At 34.1% G+C, this 13,240-nt stretch overlaps 1 pseudogene; it reads left to right on the top strand.

The window, feature by feature from the left end:
* Positions 1 to 1,684: 1,684 nt before the first annotated feature.
* On the top strand, positions 1,685 to 10,818 carry LOC107016586 (annotated as a pseudogene).
* Positions 10,819 to 13,240: the final 2,422 nt, after the last annotated feature.

The following is a 13,240-nucleotide window of genomic DNA, read 5'->3' on the forward strand; positions in this document are numbered from 1 at the left end:
TGAGTAAATTTACCAAGTGTAAATTTACCAAGCAAAAGGAGGCCAAATAATCAAAAAATTATACATGATCCTACTGCCAAGAAAGTTGTATGGCAGTTGGGTATGGTCTTTGCAGATGTGAATGAATTTAGAAGAGCGGTAAGTAAATATGTTGTCCAAAGGAGAGTTAAAATAGAGAAGTGTGTGAATGAGACAAAAAAGTTGTATGTAGGTACAAGGAAGGTTGTCCATGGATTTTGTTTGCATGTCTTGAAAAAACAACAAACGATTATATGATAAAGACAAACAATCCAAAGCATAATTGTAACAGCACAACTAGAAACTATTTGTGTAATGCAAAGTTCATCGCTATACATTTTAGAAAGAGGATTAATGAGCAGCCAAATATAAAAGTTTTCAAGTTGCTAGAGTTGATAAGGAAAAAATTTAGAATTCATGTTGCCAAGACTACTGTTAAAAGGGCAAGAGGTAAAGTGTTGAAAGAGATCATGGGTGATCATGTTGTGGAATTTTGGAAAATTCTTAACTATAAAGATGAACTGTTGAGGACCAATCCAGGGAGAACTTGTGTTTTTAAACATAGTGAACTTGATGTTCTTGGTAGGCCAGTATTTCAGAGATTTTACATATGTTTTGATCCATTGAAGACGGCATTCCAAAATTGCAGAAAATTCATTGGTTTAGATGGTTATTTCATTACAAGGCTTTGTGGAGGACAATTGTTAGTTGTTGTGGCCAGAGATGGTAATAACTAGATGCGGCCACTTGCTTGGGCAGTAGTTGAGTATGAAAAAAGAATACATGGACATGGTTTATCAAACTTTTGAAGTATGATCTAAGACAAGGAGATGGTGAAAATCTTACTCTGATTACAGATATGCAGAAGGTATATGTACGATTTTTTTATTTTGTATTTGTCTTTATCAATTTTCATATATTTGTTATTATAACACATCTAAATCGATTACAGGGATTAATACGAGTAATTCAAAATATTTTAGCTGTTGCTGAACATAGAATGTGTGCTAGACACATCTTAGCTAACTTGGCTAAGGACTGGAGAGGTCTCTAAAGAAGACAACTATTTTGGTCTATTGCAAAGAGTACCTTTGAATCTAAATTGAGGAAAAATGTTGCAAATATGAAGTTGCTTGGTACAGAAAAAATGACGGATGATCTTATGTATGACAACATAGAGTTCTGGTGTAAGGGTTACTTTAGTACTCAAGTAAAATGTTATTCTGTTCATAACAATTTCTCTGAGTGCTTTAATTCATGGATCTTGGCACCTAGACACAAGACAATTATCACTATGCTTCAAGAGATAAGAGTAAAAATGATAACCATAATAACAATTTTAAGATAGTTCACAAATACTTCGATGCGTTATTTTACTCCAATGTGTATAAAGGTACTACAAGAGAATATTGATAGGTCAATGAATTGTATTTAATTGAATGGAGTTGATGGGTTTGAAGTGAGAGAAGGACCATTTCAACACATTGTGGATCTTTGTAGTTGGATTTGTAGTTGTAGGGTATGGCAGTTAAAAGTCATACCATGTGCATATGCTGTGGTTGCCATTTACTTTAATAAAGGTGAACCCCTTCACTACACCGACCATTGTTATAGTAAGGAAACTTACTTGAAGACTTATGCGAATATCCTTCGACCTATAACAAACATGGACATGTGTCCTAAATCTACTAACCCGACAGTTGCACCACCTAAAAAAAAGCATGCCTCGTAGGCCATGTAAACTTAGAAAGAAGGAAGCTGGTGAAAGTAAAAAATATGGAGAGCCACCTAGAACTGGACTTTCCATGACATGTAGTAAATGTAATGTTAGAGGCAACAACAAGAGAGGATGTCCACAAAAGGTTGAGTCATCAGCAAGGGAAGACCCATCAAATATAGAAAAGGGAAAGGCCAAAACTTCAGGTTTCGGCAGACCAAAGGTAAAATCTTTAACATTTATTTGGTATGTGATATTAATCTCATATGTAATAGTTACATTTATTTTAAATATATGTACATAGAAAGAACAAATAGAAGCTGAGCATTCTACAAAGAGGTCAAGAGGAAGACCACATGCAGAACCTAGTGCATCTCAAGGACCTGCAAAGAGGTCAAGAGGAAGACTATCTGCTACAACACCTAGTGCATCTCCAAGACCTGCAAAGAGGTCGAGATGAAGGCCACCTTTTGCACCGAGTGCATCTCAAGGACCTAGTGCATCTGCAGCACCTACAAAAGGTGCAAGCGGAAGACCACCTGCCACCCCTAGTGCACCTAATGCATCTGCAACACATGCAAAGAGTGCAAGAGGAAGACCACCTGTAGCACCTCGTGCACCTTCTACATGTCCATCGCCTGATAATAGAAACAAAGGAAGAGGAAGGGGTAGGAGAAACACAACCTCATACAAAAGGCAAGCAGTCATTGGAATGGGTATGTTTCAAGCTGAAGATGGATTCAAAGGTCTTAATGTTAGTGCTTTCTATTGATTCAATTATCCTATTTTTTAATGTTTAACTACAAATTCAGTAAGTATTATTTCATACTTTAAATACAGCCTGGGATGTCAAGTTGTAAGATCTTCTCTACTGGTTCAACAAAGGTGACAAAATCTGCTGATGTTACTGTTGATATTGGTCACAAACCAAGTACTGCACCCAAGTTGAAATGGAATGGAAAAGCAGCAATCATAACAACAAAACTTCGACAAATGAGAGGGGAACAGAGAAAATCAATAGGAAGTAGTTCAACCAATCAAATCTAGGAAGTAATGATATTGTATTACTGTTTTAAGTAGGCAAGAAAACATTTCCCATTTTGAATGATGATGTACTGGTAGTGAACATCAAATTATGTTTCTGTTTTGATCTTTTATTGTAATTTGACATTGTGTGTGGCCTGTTTTACAATCGATTATGTCTATTAAAGGTCGTTTCACATACAAATTGTGTTATGATTATCCTTATTTATCGTAGCATAGACACTAATATAGACACTTTTTAAAATGGTGTTATGTCTACTAAAGACATGTTTTACAATTGAAATATTTAATGATATTCATATACAAAATTTCGCATAATACATATGATAATCAATATAAAGTTTCAACTCGTTTCACTACTAACTACTGACATACATTATGGCAATTCAATTAGTTCAATACTTGAATGAACCCTACTTTGAAATAGGTTGTTCATGAACAAAGCTGCAACACAAATCGAAATACATAAAGTGACCTTCCAATCAGTACACCATTTAAAATTTCTTCGTTTTAACATCTTCTTTCCTGTCAAATTATCAATCAAAACTTGTTGCTCATTGATTTGAATATGTCTCTTCAAAACTTCATCTTCCAACTGTTTGATTTTGTTCAAAAATTTTGGGTGGATAAATTGGGATTTTGGATCAATTTCTTCTCTATCTCACCATCGAAAAAAATTACAATTGTGCAACTGAAAAATAAAAATAATATATTACGCTATTAATATTCACATCAGTTATACAAAATCAAATAACTGAAGAAAAGTAACATACACCATAGTAGGGGCATGACCAAATCGTCTACCGGGATTTGACTTCGACCAAAAAGTCTTCATATGAAACAAATTTCCATGTTTGCATCTTACTATGGTTTTGAGTATCGGGTCTGATTCTTCCATGCATAGCTTATTAAATTTCACGTAAGACATTACTAACCCTAATAACAAAAAATATACATGTCTAACTGGGGGGAAAATCAAGCTAAAATTCTACAAAATTTGAAACCCTAACTTCAATCTTAGTTGAAGAAGTTACGAAAATGTTTGATAATAAGAAAAAAATGGTTGATGAAGAACAATGGTGGATGAAGAACAAAGAAGAGGGAGCTTTTGTTTAAGATGAACAAAGAACAATGGTGGATGAAGAATAAAGTGAAAAAAAAAATTATGATTAATAAAGAGTAAAGTTACCGTTGGGAGGATTATTTGGACTCCACATTGAAATTTTTTTAAGTTCTTACGCGCCACACGGAGGTGAGTTCACGTATGTGACCATGTCAGCGTCTGAGGGTGAAATAATATATAAAAAAATGTTCAGGGGGTAATAGGATCCCCGCAAAGGTTAAGTGTGTAGTTGGAAACATGAACAAAGCTTGAGGGGGCATTTGACCTTTTTCTCTATTATCAAATAAAGGCATTATTAGAATCAAGGGTTGACACGAATGTAAAGTAAGGGGATCTTGGTTAAAAATAATCAAATACACTAGCAATCAACACAAAAATAACAACTATGAGACAGTTTCTTGTGATGCGATTCCATTATACGATAATATATAAAAATAGGTAGTTGCAATTATTAAAAATAGTTTTAAATTAGTGAATAAGCTAGAAATTAGAGGGGATGAACTTTCTATCGAACAAATTATCCCAAATCTAGTTGATTTCTCTCGAATATCAACAACCATAAAAATAAGAACACCATATGATTTATTTCATTAACTATACTAAGCTGAATGAGTGGAAAAGGGTTTAGGACTCACTCTCTCGAGATGAACCCATGAAAACCTAATACCCACATCAATCAATCAATAATCTTGGTTTTAAAACCTCTCTCTCTCGAGCAAGCCAAAAACACAAAGGTAAAACTGCATTTGCAACTACAATTCTTTAAATTAAACAACAATTAATGATTGAAATCACTTCTAAAAAACATTTAGACTAACAATTAACTGTACCAAAAAACTAAATCACCGCATAATCACATAATCAAACTCCATGAATTGGAGATTTAGCTAAACATTTTCAAAAAATAAAAATTGCTATTGTGTCTCAATAAACTTTATAAGATTAATTTCGTCCTTTCAATACTTCAAGTTGAAGAATCTCAAAGACTCACTTTTAATTTCTCAAAAGTGAAAAAGTTAAATTCTTCAAATTTAAGGAAAAATTATCTCAATGCTTATAGTTCGATGTAAAAAATAACAAAATGACAGATGATTAACTTAAACCCCCCATACTAAACGTTCAAAAACGTATTTATGGTCGCCAAAATATTACACGAAGGGCCATTTGGCGCAGTAAGTCGAGCTCGCCAATCAACTCGGCGATCCACCATTTGGTCTAAGTCTTTGCCTCTTTGCCTTCTCCTAAGCTTCCTCAAGTTCTGTAACTTTGGGCAATCTAACACTGCATCTCGGAGCTACTAAACGATTCACCAACTGCTCCTTTTTCTCGCCATCTTGGTTTTATCTTTCAAGGCTTTGTAATCTAGAATTTTAGGCGAAGTAATGACCCTTCAACAACTCGCCAAAGGGATTTGGTTATCAACATACTTTCATTTCTCCGTTGTTTAATCTCACATTATTTCTCTTTACAAATTAGTGTCCATGATTTTGTCCCCTAATCCATATACGTAGAAATCAAGGGTTTTACATTAGTGATTTGCATAAAATAAACATTGAGGACACTATATCATTTTCAATGAGCCCTAAATGATCCAAATATCATACTCATCAACACTCTCAACTTTAACTTTTTTGTTTTGGTCAAGTAAAATTTATGTTCAGCAGTTCAAAAAGGATGCCCCGAACAGTGATACACAAGACTCAATTATGAATGTAGACAACAAGACTCAACTTACTCATGCAAGGGTCAATTGTACGCTCAAAGGTTCAAGTTTTGATTCATCATTACAAAAGATTCTCAAGCTCACAATGCTTGCTTCAAATGCGAGTTCAAGCTCAAAAAAAGTTGCCTAGATTTCCTTACACAAATATTGATTCCATATTCCTACACAATTTCTCAATACTTTATTGTTATGGAATCACATAAAACTCGCACACTCACAAAGATAAACACTTGGTCCACCCATATGGTTGACCTTATTTTCCAACCAATACTTGTTTCAGCTCAGTCAAGATCAAATAGCTCTTTTTAGGGCTTGTAACGGGTTGAGTGTAACAAATGGGAGCACCCCCTAGTCGTCACACGACGAACTCAACCTCCCGGGGGTGTTATACAAGCCTTTCAGCGTGCATTTATTACATAAGTATGAAAAGTAGTACGGAATTTCAAACTTTTCCTAAATAAAGTCAACAAGGAAACTCTTTTATAAAACATAAAAGAACTAAGTCTCATCATAAGCCATCATAGACTCGAACATTAAGACAATAAAATTAGGCTCACGACCCTTATATCAATTTGAAACTTATAGTCTAATACAAAGTATTTAATGAAATAAAACTAGAAACATAGTCCATCTTCTCGAGCATATGAGGTCATACCAATCTTGAGAGAAATCTACTTCCAGAGCATCAATACTACAATTCCTCATTTGCCACCACCTACAGTTGTAGACATAAAGAAACATATGGAATTAGCACAATTAATGCACTATGTATGGACAATATGCAAGAAAACCATGCAAAAAAGAACACTTTAATTAAAATATGCTTTTCATGCTATTATGCTAAAAATCACATACGACAAGTATAAGAAACATATTTTAGTCAATATTCACAAGTAAGGTATGACCACAATCATTACAAAACCCATTCATCCATTTAGAACCTCTAACGAAGGTTATCCTAAGACCCACCTAGGTAAGAGGTTAAGAGACCACCCATACAACCTCTTCAATAAAAACCTAAAGTGCTCCTCAAGCAATCCTAGGTAGGAACCTTTATAACTAACTATATCTTTACTAAGTGAACATTATTCATTTAAGCTTTTTAGGAGAAAACTAACAAATAGGGGACTTTACATAATGGTCTTTGAAGACCTAGGGAAGACACTCTAGAAACTTCAAAGCCTACTCATGCCATTTGTAGATAACATTCCATACCACTACATACACGTTGTAGAACCTATCCAATAGCTAAAGTTTACATCCCACATGAAGAGAACAGGCATTAAATGACATAGAGCACACTAGCTAGGTATGGAGTCCAATGTCATCAAAACCCCACACCGTAAAAGGTTTTCTACTTGCCAAAGGTAGAACTAGGACACATCCCGTGTAGGCACATGGTTTAAGGGATACCAAGGGCTTCTTTGTACTCTAGTATCATTCTCAAGTAGAGCTACTACAACAAGCATATCCACTCAGTGCTTTTCCTTGGTTCTCATAGAGGACGTTCATTCACATAATTGTATTTTAGAAGGTACCATTTCGATGTCCTACCCACTAAAAATACCGCTACCAAGAAGGAGTCCACAAGGGTTGCCGATCAAGGTTCATTAGGATAGGTCATTCATGATATGGGTACCACGCTGGTTCTATCCTGTTTACTTCAATATTAACGTTCTTATCATATTAAAGGTTCCATATTAGTCATTCATAGAAGGGAACCTAGTTTAGGTCTACCGATGCTAGTCTTTCATTATTTCATTCATTTAAGACAAGGGTGCCTAACCCTACCAAGTCAAGACACATCATTTATCATACCATTTATTCAATAAAATTCAAGTACCAAGTAGGAAAAACTAGATCTACCAATAAAAGATACAACATCATTCTACAAAGACTCTTCTTCATTTTCATTTATCAACAATTACAGAAGGAGTACTTCCAATGATAACATGATAGCATCCATATAAGACTATTTATACATTCACATATACCATATCATCCTTCACATTATATACCCATCTAAGCCATAACATGATAGTACTACAATTCATATAATAATGCCGACAAGGCCATGATCATAACATTATAACAATCAAACATTGTTACAATAAGTGGACCATACAAATCAATAAGAATTCGATTTCAATTCTACATTAAATGATTAACTATGTCAACTACCACCTTCCAATAGCAACAATTACCATCCCTCAACATCTCCAACAATACCACATATTAATGGAACTTACAAATTACAAAACCCATAAGCCTAAGACCACTAATTAATCAATATCAACAATTCAACAAAACCCAAGATAGATATCAATACTATGAATATAATTATGAACAATTCGAACCATGATCAACATATAATTCAATACCCAATAACAATCTAAACATGAACTGAACATAATTAGATCATCATCAATATACCCACATTAGAGCAAAAATTAGAAATCCAAGGAATACATGAGTTTCTGGAGTTTTTTTAATCTCAAAACCATTAATTAACGTTGAATACTTCATTAATCATCAATTTAAACCTTTTAATGCAAGATACCATGCTTAGAATTCGAAATAGGTTTGTATTTTGAGATATTTTGAAAAGCCTTTGAAATTGGCTCCAAGAATCAAGTATTAAATCACTATACATTATTGATTTTCTATCCACAAAATTAGGTATGAAACTATGAACAATTTAATATTTTTCCTTGGAACTTGAAGGTTCTTCAATGGAGGATCTTGACTAGAGAGAGAATTTAGGTAGAAGGAGAGCATATTTTTTTATTCTAATTGAGGATTGGGGTTTTTGATTAGGGTAATGGTATTATAATGACCTAATATCAATAATTAATACTACCCGAAAATGATAACAACATGGATAACATGGATCACATAAAAGATTTAGAGGAGCTTCATGGACACAAAATCAAGAAGAACAATGTGTGGAATGTTAGTTAAGAGAAATAAGAAAGATGTCATTCGTACAAATGGTCATCTCATAATTTTAAAAAATTCACAAAAGAAGACAACCAAACAAGGCCCTTACATCATTAAGGGTAAAAATGTCATAAAAAGTGTCTTTATTTTATTAGTATAAATAGTAGTTTCTTTTATTTTTGAAGACATAGACTACATGAATTTTTAAGTTAAATGAACAAGCTCTTTCAAGAGTGTATTTAAATGGTGGAATCCTTTTAGGTTAGATTAGCTTAGTGTTTCTTAATCTAGATTATTGATGGGTGGATTTTCATTGTTGATTTAGAACTTCCTAACCTTGATTTCACTTGAGCTTGCTCATTTGTCGTTTTCAATTCTAGTTGTTTCTTTTTGAATTCAAGCTTCTCTTCTTCCTTGGTTGATTGTTCAATCAATTAACCTTTCTTCTTTCTCATCTCTTATTTCTAATCTATCTTACTTTTGTGTTGTCTAATCTTACTTTTGATTTCAATTAGTTTCTTCCTCAAATGGAACCCTTATCATATAGTATCAGAACCTAGGTTTAGAATTATTCTTACAAATCTACTCTTAGGTTGCAAAAACAAAAACAAAAAGTCAAAAATTCGTCCAAAAAAAATCTGAAATTTTTTTGTTTTGATTTGTTATATTTGACACTAGATCATTGTTTCCTAGTGTATTTCGAGTCTACGTTTCAAATTTTGTTCAATTCGGATTTGTAGAAGTGAAGTTATCTATGAGGAGTTTCAAGTTTTTCAAACATTGTAAGTGGCTCTTTTGATTGAGGAGAAATTGGAGATTAATAATTAGTGGGATTTGTTCTCTAAGTTAAAGATAAGATAATCCTTAATTTTCAGCCAAATACGAGTTTATTTGAGTATAATGACATTTATTGTGTGCTCTTGGAGTTCTAGGTGTTCTTGATAATCTTCAAGTTGTTGTTGAAGAAGATGAAAGAAGGTACAGTTGATGCAATATTCTCAAGTCAAACTCGGTCAAAGTGTTTATTGGTCCACTTGTGGAACTTTGAAAAAAATTAAATCGAAATTCAAAAAAAATAAAAATTGAATTTAAAAAATTAATTAATTAATTTCCAAATGGACAACTACTTTAACAGCCAATGGTTAAAGTCAACAGTTGCCTGCTGAGTCAGCAGCTACATGGGGCCAGTCAGCGGACAACACACAATCTGCCAGCACCAATAAGGCCCAGACGCCAGCGCGTGAGGGTCACTTTCAGAGGCTGAAAATGGTAGGTTTTCCCTTGAAAGTCCAAAATAATTCTAAGTATGGGAAGTTTTTGACCTAAAATTTTTTCTAATTGTCAAAAATTCGTGATTCTTTTACTACAACTTTTCCCTTCAATTCCCTAACTATTAACTAATATCCTTAACTACTTGGTAACTAGTTTTAAATATCAAATCATCGAATCAAAGTCTTACAATAAATGAATTTTTTAGACTTATAAATTTTCTAAATGTCCAAATTCACTTTATCTTGTTGTTTTTGTTGTTGTTCTTCTTCTTCTTCTAAACTAATTTTACTTCTATTTTTCAACTACTTAACAATCATTAACATCTTTGCTTACTTGTTAACTAGTTTTTAATAATCAAATAATTTCTTTGATTCTTCAAATTATGTAAGAAGTAGTAATCCTTCTACTTTTGTTACTTTGTTTATTTTGAGTACGAATCTTTTGGAACTTCTTTCTTTTAGTTTTCTTATATTAATTCGTTGATAACCTTCTTGATTAAATTCCTTTGGATTTTTGGGTCATTCTTGTTTCAAGAATCACAATAATCCACTTCACCATAAAGAATTAGTAATCTTGTGAATTGATTAGGTAAATGTAGTTCTCTATCAACTTTGGGAAGACGCTTTAGGAAGGTGAGTGTGAGTTCAAATATCAGAGGTCTGAGAATTTTTTCTACTAACCTTGTTTGATAGGTTTTGTAGGTACCTAAGGTTATTACAAAAAAGAATATCATTCGTAACTTTTGAATATTATGGATATCACATTAGTGAATACATTTGTAGAAATGTAAGTTAACATCATAATGTAAATGAGTTTTGTTTTGTCTATGCAGGTCCTTATAATCATGGAAATGGGGCTCTTGTTTATGATGGTGATTCTTATGTTGTCTCACGGGATAATGACCATGATATTGGTGAGAACTACTACTCCGGAGATGATTTTGAGATGACTGGAACATATGATTCTTGTGATGATGTTTAGGGTGTAGAAGATATTTAAGGTGTATACCATTGCGACAATGAAGGTTCTCAAGCCTTGTACCATGGTTATGATGGTGATATGAGGTACAATTCTTTTAGTCCTGATGAATGCTTTGAGTAGAATCTAGAAGTTGTGAGGTCAAATTTTCTTCCTCGTCTTGTTCTACTTCCTATTCTTTAAAAGAAGGCATAAATGTTTGGGCGAGACCATTTTAAGGTTATCGTGTGGATCACAAAAGCACTACATTCACTACTTCTTGAAATGTGATGACTTATTCTTCTCATCCTAGCTTCAATGTTTCTTGTTATATATATGGTGATGAAGTTGGAGGTAGAGGAGGAATAACACTAAGACATGAAGTAGTAGAGTTAAGAGAATCTTTTTGAATGTTGAGGGAAGATTTTAAAGATTTCTTGCGGATGTTTCAAAAGGTCAACTTTATGGTACAAAAGAGGAAAGCTATTCATCATGAAGATAACCCTAAGGAATTACGCTTGGATGAAAAACTAGATACTCCTTGTAAGGTTGGAACTAAGGATTTGAAAATGGAAGTCAAAACACCCACTCCTTGTGCACCAAAATGGAAATTAAACTTAAAGGAATTTTCTAACCTTTAAAAATGAATCATTGGAACTTTCCTATCTCCGATAAAACTGAGAGACAAAGGATTAAGCGGAGTAAGGGTGTGAAAAGTTACAACTCGAGAGTGGAAAAAGGAGAGTTGGGTGGAGATATGTGAGAGGGTTGTCACATTTTTCTTCTAAGTCATGTAAATTTTAGTTCTCTAGTTGTCCTAACAAATTTTATTTATCTAGTTGTTTGCTAACATTTGCAGGTATCCTTTGAAGCAAGCCAAGTGAGGCAACTCAAAATGTACAGAACCACGAGGTTCTTGAAAGCTTCCAAAAAGAGAAAAATGTGCTTCAATGTTGATAGACAAGGTGAAGACACTTCTTCCTATGAGATACAAGGTAACAATGCTAAATCTTACATGTTCTTGAACTTGGAACATCATTATGTATCTAATAATCCATTAAGTGTAAGTAATAACTTGTGTTTATGTGAGCATGGTGAATCCTTACCTTGTTATATTCTTGATAATACTTTGTGTGATGATAATATCCTTGTTGTGAGTGATCAAGCACTAGTTTTTCGTATTGATGACTGATATATCATGGTTTCACGGTATAATTAATACTTTTTCCTTAAGTTTAGTGTGTCCAAAAGCCTTTTTTGTGCTAATTTTTATATAAGTTTCTCTTTGTTTTGCAGGAAATCTGTCCAAAGCTGAATGCGGAGATTTTGAGCGAAGAAATGCAGAAGAGACCACCTACGGAGCTTATGACGGTCCGTCTTGCTTGTGACGGTCCGTAGGTGGCAGCGTAGTGAAGCTGCTGAAGGAAGATGGGGAAGTCTGACCAAATGTGGGGTTACGAAGCTTGTGACGGTCCGTCGTGTCTATGACGGTCCGTCCTGCAGGTTCGTCATGAAGTTCAGAGAAGTGATCCCAGTACCCAGATTCCAAGAGTTGAAGTGTTTTGGAACAAAGACCCTCGACGGACCGTTGTGTCTATGACGGTCCATCGTACTTGCCGTCGAGGGTGGTGAAGAGAGCAGCAGAAGAAATTGCGCAAGTATGGGACGACGGAGTCCATGACGGTCCGTCGTGACCATGACGGTCTGTCGCGTGGTCCGTCGACCCAGCCGCGTTTTGGCAGATTTCCAGCAAACAGAATCCTTGTTTAATTAGGTTTTTATTTTTTATAAATAGTTCGAAAAACCTCGTTTTTGAGGTTAGACTCTTTTAGGTTAGACTCTTAGATAGTTAGACACTGTATTAGTAAACATCATATTATTAGACTCTGGATTATTGATCAGTGATTACTTTGAGAATCTTGCAAGTGATTATTGGTGATTAATCAATCAAACTTTCGGATTTTACTATTTCTCATTGAAGTAAGTACATGAATTCTTATCTACTATATTTGAATATTGTGTGTATGGCTATGAGTAACTAAACTCCATAACTAGGGCTGTGGGAACCATATGCAAATAATGAGATAAAACCTAACTAAAATAACAATTCTAGAATAGTGTCTTGCATGTATTAATAATTCTTTCTCTTAGAAGTCTTTTTAACGGATGGCCAACGTTAGAACTCGCCTTAATGCTACTTGCCGGACCAAGGAGGTAGATAATAGGAAAAGAATTATTAACATAGATTTAGTGTATACTATCTAATAGGCTAGTATTGATTGGTACGAGGTAATAACTTAGTCAAATATCGAATACGATGCTTAATATGAGGTAAAGATAAGGGTTAGGAAAGCAACACATGTAGCCGGACCAAGGTGCGGAGTGAGAATTTCTAGATGCCGGACCAAGGATTTAGAAATACATAACTTATCACTTTGCATGCAAG

This window comes from Solanum pennellii, chromosome 4, assembly GCF_001406875.1.
Source record: "Solanum pennellii chromosome 4, SPENNV200".
NCBI classification, from domain to species: domain Eukaryota; kingdom Viridiplantae; phylum Streptophyta; class Magnoliopsida; order Solanales; family Solanaceae; genus Solanum; species Solanum pennellii.